Raw genomic sequence first — 9,084 nt, forward strand, 5'->3', positions numbered from 1 at the left:
GGAGGTAGGGTGCTAGGGGCTATTTCCACACCACACCTTGTTTCAGCGTCACGTTCTGGTGCTCAGGACTCACTACGCAACATCTCCCTTGTTCTGAGCACCAGGAACCTAACATTATCACCAGCCATACAACAAAAAAAGAAACAAAGCTAAATAGTAGTTTTTTCTTTTTTGGTCCAGTGTCTAGTCCAGAATCCAGTCCGGTGTTTAGAATCCAGTCCTGTCTAGAATTCAGTGTGCAGAATCCAGTCCGGTGTTTAGAATCAAGTCCGGTGTTTAGAATCCAGTCCGGTGTTTAAAAATCGTGTCTAGTCTTGTCTTGTCTGGTTTTGAAATCCTCCTATGCCTACTATGCAAGCCCTGCAAGCATCTCTCTCAGCCCTGAACTCTGCTTTCAGTGCTTTGAAACCTGAGTGACTGGAAGTTTTGCAGCAATCCTTAAAGCAACTGCAAAATCTTCTGACTAAAATTTTGCTTATCTTGCCAGAAGTTATTGAGAGTTCATCTACCTCTAAAGAGACTCTTGCTCACAATATGGTGACAAGAGAATCCTCAGGTTTAATTAGAGAGAAAAAGTTTGAAAGTTTTCTGCGGCCCAGGCTCTCAGAAGAGGAGCGTCTGCGTCGCAGAAACTTAGATTTATGCCTATATTGTGGGGGTTTAGGCCACTATTTGCAGACCTGTGAGTTGCGCAAGCCAAAGTGTGGCAACAAGTCCTGCCCTCTGGCCAAGTTTAGTCAGGACACAAGACCTACTCCTGTCTCTACTGTGGCAGAGGTACTTGTCACACAACCCACACTTAAAAGCACTCTGTCCTATAATTGGGGTCCTTGGGCTAGGGAGCCCCATTATAGATTCAGGAACCAAAGGAGAATGTTTCTCTCCTCTCTTGAGGTTCCTGTTGAAGCAGAGTTGCAAGCCCCTGGAGCGGTGCCCGATGCCCGGGGTCCTGGAGTGGTGCCCGATGCCCAGGGTCCTGGAGTGGTGCCCGATGCCCAGGGTCCTGGAGTGGTGCCCGATGCCCAGGGTCCTGGAGTGGTGCCCGATGCCCAGGTTCCTGGAGTGGTGCCCGATGCCCAGGTTCCTGGAGTGGTGCCCGATGCCCAGGGTCCTGGAGTGGTGCCCGGTGCCCAGGGTCCTGGAGTGGTGCCCGGTGCCCAGGGTCCTGGAGTGGTACCCGATGCCCAGAGTCCTGGAGTGGTACCCGATGCCCAGAGTCCTAGAGCGGTACCCGATGCCCAGAGTCCTGGAGCGGTACCCGAAGCCCAGAGTCCTGCAGCGGTACCCGATGCTCTAGGTTATAGAGGGACATCGAATATTATTACTCAGGTGTCAATACCAGAAGGGGTCTCAGAAGCTGTTACCCCAGGTAGAGACTTGAAAAGCGCAACTCCAGAGAAGGTGTCTAAAACCATAGTTCTAGAAGGGAACTCGAGAAGCAAAACCCCAGAAGGGATCTTTGAAGTAATATCCCCAAGTGGGGTCTCGAGAGACAAAGCCCCAAAGAAGGGTCTAGAAGTCGCTTCCCCAGGAAAGGACTCAAGAGGCATAGCGTTAGTGGAGGTTCTGAAGGTTATAGCTTCAGCAAAAGTCCCGGAAGTCTTAGTCCCGGGAGAAGTTTCGATAATTATCGACTCAGAGAGGGAGGCCGACGGCTCGGTCCCACTGAGGGAGGCCGACGGCTCGGTCCCACTGAGGGAGGCCGACGGCTTGGTCCCAGTGAGGGAGGCCAACGGCCCGGTCCCAATAAAAGAATCCGAGGTGCTGACCCCAGCGGGATTCCCGAAGGCCACTGCCCCAGCGGGGTTCCCGATGGCCACTGCCCCGGGTGGGGTTCAGAAAGTCACTGCCCCGGGTGGGGTTCAGAAAGTCACTGCCCCGGGTGGGGTTCAGAAAGTCACTGCCCCGGGTGGGGTTCAGAAAGTCACTACCCCAGGTGGGGTTCCGAGGGCCACTGCCCCAGCGGGGTTCCCGAAGGCCACTGCCCCGGGTGTGGGTCAGAAAGTCACTGCCCCGGGTGGGGTTCAGAAAGTCACTGCCCCGGGTGGGGTTCAGAAAGTCACTGCCGCGGGTGGGGTTCAGAAAGTCTCAGCCTCGAGTAAGGTCAATAGTGACCAGGTCCTAGCAAAGCACTCTAGTCAGTCAGATGGAAAGGAAGCAGATCCTGACTCTGTTGATATCTCAACATCTATATAATCTTTGATGGGGACTTAGTCCAGTTTCTGGCGCTTTACAAACACTATTACACCATTTTGTTGTCTAGACCATTTCTGGGCATCATTTCAGAGAACCTTGTGCTCTATCTGATATATTCTTTTAGAGGAGAGCCTTTTGAATGGGCGACCAGCCTAATGAAAGCTGAAGATCCCATTCTTCAGGATCCCCCAGCATTCAGTGATGCAGTTATTAAAAGATATGGTTCCAAAGAAATTGGTTCAGGTCCTCTAAGTCACCCGTCTTGTCTACTGAGAGTCCACCAAATACTGTAAACTCGGCACAAGAGTCTCAGCCCGTTGTTTTGACTGCAGGATGTGCTTTTCTGTCTTCTTCTTATAGTAGTACTTTGCCTGAAAGTTTAGCTCCCAAGGTTAAGAAACCAATCTCTGATTTGAACCCAGCCTTGCTGGGAGGTACAATCAGTTCAGACAATGTTTGGGGAATTACCTTGGTCAGACCTCAAGAGCTTTGTAAAAAGAAGAAGAAGAAAAAGAAATAATTATTGACTCTTGCCTTGATATTAAAAAAAAACGAGTTTTTTTTAATCCTTGTCTTGTGTCCAGTGGCCACCGTCAAGGGGGGGGGGGCACTGTTACAAGCTGTTGCCACAGCTTGTTTCTGTTAGACCAGTGTGTCAGGTATTTTTTTTGTATCCTTTGTTTTGGAAAGTCTGAATTTTGGGGTTCTTTGACCCCTCCTCAAGGGGGGGGGGGTAATGTTATGAGCCACGGCTGTGGCTCATTCCTGTTTTGCATTTTGGTTATGTATTTTATGTTATACTTCTGTTTATGTTCCCCGTGGGTGTCATGGGGTGCTCGGAGCTCACCCTTAAGGAGAGGATACTGTTATGAACCACAGGTAGTGGTTCATTCCTATTTTATGTTTTTAGTTCTCTTGCAGGCCAGGATTTCCCTTTGCTCTGGTTTAGAAGATTATTGTTTTTCTGTCAGTGGTGAGTCTGTGTAATTGCAGCCTGTTTCCATGTGGTTGGCCTCACCTGTCTGCTAATTGCATCTTGTCAGTTTGGAGTCATGCAACAGGGCAGCTGCACGACATAATTAATTAGGCCTCTCTGTTATATGCTGGATCAGTGCAATTCACAGACGCTGGTGATATTTCCTGGGTTCCAGAGTTCTTGAGTTCTGAGCTAGTCCCTGCCAGTGCCTGAGCTCCTGTCTAGCAGTGTCTGTCTAGCTGCTTCCGGTGTCGGTTCCTGTGTCGATTCCTGTGTCAGTTCCTGTGTCTGATTCCGTGTCCTGCCGTGAAGCATTCCTGTCCAGAAGTCCTGTGGCTTTGCCTGTGCCTGGTCGAGTTTCTGGCTTCTTGGTGTCCACCGGTCTGTCGTTTGGGATTCTGCCTGTCCTCCAGTTCTGAGAGTCTGTGTCGGCAGCATTGGGGGTTCCTGTCCGTTTGCCAGTATTTGTACCGGTTCTGTGAGTAGCGGCTTTGCCGCGTCCGTCGGCCTAGGCCGCTGTATTCCTTTGTTATATTTAGTTACTGGTGTTTTGCAGAGGGTTCTGCTTATGCTGTCACCGCCGGTACACAAAAGTATTGTGTCGGCGTGTGGACAGCATTTCCTTTGGTTGTTCTTTTCCTTTGGCGGCAAGCCGCACATACATTTAGTTTTAGGCTAGTCAGTAGCCCCTGGCTTTTGGTTGTTTCAGTTAGAGGTCCCCTTGTTATTACCCTGTCTCAGTTCACGCTTTGTCTCCCTTTAAGACCTGTGGGGGCATCGGAGTTGGGCAGACCTAATCCGCCCTTCAAACGCGGCTGCCATGGGCCCAAGAAACCATAGTCATGCAGGCGTGAACTGACCACACGGGTACAACAACGGAGGTAGGGTGCTAGGGGCTATTTCCACACCACACATTGTTTCAGCGTCATGTTCTGGTGCTCAGGACTCACTACGCAACATCTCCCTTGTTCTGAGCACCAGGAACCTAACAAAAACACTATATTCCACCATCACATCAGGATTTCCAGTGGGCACCGTTTCCCCACGGTGGAACGCATATGGCCACTCCACCTGTATTTAGGAAGAAGGGACTATTATAACCCCCCCCCCCCCCCCCCCCCGCGGTTCATGTGCTCTGCATATATAGAATTGGGCAATATAGAAAAGGAAATATATAGTGTTTTAAAGTCTGGTATATATTTTTTTTTTTAAATGGTCGATGGCATCATTTCCCTTGTGAATCCTATTGGTGGATTGGAACAGGAAATGAGGCCATTAGAAGTGCAACAAAGCGAATAAACGATTGGCTAGGCCTCCTTTAAATATTGTTCCACAAACAGAGCCCCACATGTCTTGAAAAAGGCTCTAATAAGAGCCGAAATGCGTTGACCATCTGGGTCTCTGTGTGACTACCCACATAGCCTGCACTGCCGAGGTAACTGATCATTCAATACTTTTTTATGGTCCAGGTTCCATGAATTGCGTTTTTGATTTTTTTTGATACTTCGGTAGTCTTGCCAGTGTGTATATATATATATATATATATATATATATATATGACAAGAGTCCAACAGTGTGGAGGTGCACTCATCCGATTAAATAATTTCCAGCAACTTCACTTTTTCACAATAACTTTATTTCAGTCGAGATTCGGCTTGTTAAGTCGACGTTTCGATCCTCGGTTTGGGATCTTTATCAAGACAAGCTTCCAGTTATACACAATATTTTGAAAGCATCATATATTGATTACTAAAAAAACAAAAAATGGACAAGATAAGAGTACATACAATGAAAAAAGGACAAAAAAACAAAAAACAAAAGAACATAGGTGAACCACCGCGCCCCTCAATTTAATTTTCAGAGATACTCAATTGGCACCACGTGTGGGTCAAAGACACAACACCACGTCTCTGTTAGTAATCATCGTGAGTGGACACCTGCACCAGGGGCGTGAGTCACCATGCACTAATACAAAGTATTCAAACCAATAACATATGTTACAACTAGCATAACGATGCCCATAACATCGTACACTTACTCAGACAAATCAGTATGTCAGGTTCAGACAGTACCAGGGCTGCACGGCTAGTGAGGCCATAGTCAAATGGAGATTCTGTAAAGGTGAATCAATGCATATATCTGTATGTGCACTAGAGATGAGCGGGTTCGGTTTCTTTGAATCCGAACCCGCACGAACTTCACTTTTTTTTTCACGGGTCCGAGCGACTCGGATCTTCCCGCCTTGCTCGGTTAACCCGAGCGCGCCCGAACGTCATCATGACGCTGTCGGATTCTCGCGAGACTCGGATTCTATATAAGGAGCCGCGCGTCGCCGCCATTTTCACACGTGCATTGAGATTGATAGGGAGAGGACGTGGCTGGCGTCCTCTCCATTAGAATAGATTAGAAGAGAGAGAGAGAGAGAGAGATTGTGCAGACAGAGTTTACCACAGTGACCAGTGCAGTTGTTGTTAAGTTAACTTTTATTTAATATATCCGTTCTCTGCTATATCCGTTCTCTGCCTGAAAAAAACGATACACAGCAGTCACACAGTGTGACTCAGTCTGTGTGCACTCAGCTCAGCCCAGTGTGCTGCACATCAATGTATAAAAGCTTATAATAATTGTGGGGGAGACTGGGGAGCACTGCAGGTTGTTATAGCAGGAGCCAGGAGTACATAATATTATATTAATTTAAAATTAAACAGTGCACACTTTTGCTGCAGGAGTGCCACTGCCAGTGTGACTAGTGGTGACCAGTGCCTGACCACCAGTATAGTAGTATATTGTTGTATACTATCTCTTTATCAACCAGTCTATATTAGCAGCAGACACAGTACAGTGCGGTAGTTCACGGCTGTGGCTACCTCTGTGTCGGCAGTCGGCACTCGGCAGGCAGTCCGTCCATCCATAATTGTATAATTATATACCACCTAACCGTGGTATTTTTTTTTCTTTCTTTATACCGTCGTCATAGTCATACTAGTTGTTACGAGTATACTACTATCTCTTTATCAACCAGTGTACAGTGCGGTAGTTCACGGCTGTGGCTACCTCTGTGTCGGCAGTCGGCAGGCAGTCCGTCCATCCATAATTGTATTATTATAATATATACCACCTAACCGTGGTTTTTTTTTCATTCTTTATACCGTCATAGTGTCATACTAGTTGTTACGAGTATACTACTATCTCTTTATCAACCAGTGTACAGTGCGGTAGTTCACGGCTGTGGCTACCTCTGTGTCGGCAGTCGGCAGGCAGTCCGTCCATCCATAATTGTATTATAATATATACCACCTAACCGTGGTTTTTTTTTCATTCTTTATACCGTCATAGTGTCATACTAGTTGTTACGAGTATACTACTATCTCTTTATCAACCAGTGTACAGTGCGGTAGTTCACGGCTGTGGCTACCTCTGTGTCGGCAGTCGGCAGGCAGTCCGTCCATCCATAATTGTATTACAATATATACCACCTAACCGTGGTTTTTTTTTCATTCTTTATACCGTCATAGTCAGTCATACTAGTTGTTACGAGTATACTACTATCTCTTTATCAACCAGTGTACAGTGCGGTAGTTCACGGCTGTGGCTACCTCTGTGTCGGCACTCGGCAGGCAGTCCGTCCATCCATAATTGTATTATAATATATACCACCTAACCGTGGTTTTTTTTTCATTCTTTATACCGTCATAGTCAGTCATACTAGTTGTTACGAGTATACTACTATCTCTTTATCAACCAGTGTACAGTGCGGTAGTTCACGGCTGTGGCTACCTCTGTGTCGGAACTCGGCAGGCAGTCCGTCCATCCATAATTGTATTACAATATATACCACCTAACCGTGGTTTTTTTTTCATTCTTTATACCGTCATAGTCAGTCATACTAGTTGTTACGAGTATACTACTATCTCTTTATCAACCAGTGTACAGTGCGGTAGTTCACGGCTGTGGCTACCTCTGTGTCGGCACTCGGCAGGCAGTCCGTCCATCCATAATTGTATTACAATATATACCACCTAACCGTGGTTTTTTTATACCACCTAACCGTGGCAGTCCGTCCATAATTGTATACTAGTATCCAATCCATCCATCTCCATTGTTTACCTGAGGTGCCTTTTAGTTCTGCCTATAAAATATGGAGAACAAAAAAGTTGAGGTTCCAAAATTAGGGAAAGATCAAGATCCACTTCCACCTCGTGCTGAAGCTGCTGCCACTAGTCATGGCCGAGACGATGAAATGCCAGCATCGTCGTCTGCCAAGGCCGATGCCCAATGTCATAGTACAGAGCATGTCAAATCCAAAACACCAAATATCAGAAAAAAAAGGACTCCAAAACCTAAAATAAAATTGTCGGAGGAGAAGCGTAAACTTGCCAATATGCCATTTACCACACGGAGTGGCAAGGAACGGCTGAGGCCCTGGCCTATGTTCATGGCTAGTGGTTCAGCTTCACATGAGGATGGAAGCACTCAGCCTCTCGCTAGAAAACTGAAAAGACTCAAGCTGGCAAAAGCACCGCAAAGAACTGTGCGTTCTTTGAAATCCCAAATCCACAAGGAGAGTCCAATTGTGTCGGTTGCGATGCCTGACCTTCCCAACACTGGACGTGAAGAGCATGCGCCTTCCACTATTTGCATGCCCCCTGCAAGTCCTGGAAGGAGCACCCGCAGTCCAGTTCCTGATAGTCAGATTGAAGATGTCAGTGTTGAAGTACACCAGGATGAGGAGGATATGGGTGTTGCTGGCGCTGGGGAGGAAATTGACCAGAAGGATTCTGATGGTGAGGTGGTTTGTTTAAGTCAGGCACCCGGGGAGACACCTGTTGTCCGTGGGAGGAATATGGCCGTTGACATGCCAGGTGAAAATACCAAAAAAATCAGCTCTTCGGTGTGGAGGTATTTCACCAGAAATGCGGACAACAGGTGTCAAGCCGTGTGTTCCCTTTGTCAAGCTGTAATAAGTAGGGGTAAGGACGTTAACCACCTCGGAACATCCTCCCTTATACGTCACCTGCAGCGCATTCATAATAAGTCAGTGACAAGTTCAAAAACTTTGGGTGACAGCGGAAGCAGTCCACTGACCAGTAAATCCCTTCCTCTTGTAACCAAGCTCACGCAAACCACCCCACCAACTCCCTCAGTGTCAATTTCCTCCTTCCCCAGGTATGCCAATAGTCCTGCAGGCCATGTCACTGGCAAGTCTGACGAGTCCTCTCCTGCCTGGGATTCCTCCGATGCATCCTTGCGTGTAACGCCTACTGCTGCTGGCGCTGCTGTTGTTGCCGCTGGGAGTCGATGGTCATCCCAGAGGGGAAGTCGTAAGCCCACTTGTACTACTTCCAGTAAGCAATTGACTGTTCAACAGTCCTTTGCGAGGAAGATGAAATATCACAGCAGTCATCCTACTGCAAAGCGGATAACTGAGTCCTTGACAACTATGTTGGTGTTAGACGTGCGTCCGGTATCCGCCGTTAGTTCACAGGGAACTAGACAATTTATTGAGGCAGTGTGCCCCCGTTACCAAATACCATCTAGGTTCCACTTCTCTAGGCAGGCGATACCGAGAATGTACACGGACGTCAGAAAAAGACTCACCAGTGTCCTAAAAAATGCAGTTGTACCCAATGTCCACTTAACCACGGACATGTGGACAAGTGGAGCAGGGCAGGGTCAGGACTATATGACTGTGACAGCCCACTGGGTAGATGTATGGACTCCCGCCGCAAGAACAGCAGCGGCGGCACCAGTAGCAGCATCTCGCAAACGCCAACTCTTTCCTAGGCAGGCTACGCTTTGTATCACCGCTTTCCAGAATACGCACACAGCTGAAAACCTCTTACGGCAACTGAGGAAGATCATCGCGGAATGGCTTACCCCAATTGGACTCTCCTGTGGATTTGTGGCATCGG

This window comes from Pseudophryne corroboree, chromosome 5 (assembly GCF_028390025.1).
Source record: "Pseudophryne corroboree isolate aPseCor3 chromosome 5, aPseCor3.hap2, whole genome shotgun sequence".
In the NCBI taxonomy this organism is placed as follows: domain Eukaryota; kingdom Metazoa; phylum Chordata; class Amphibia; order Anura; family Myobatrachidae; genus Pseudophryne; species Pseudophryne corroboree.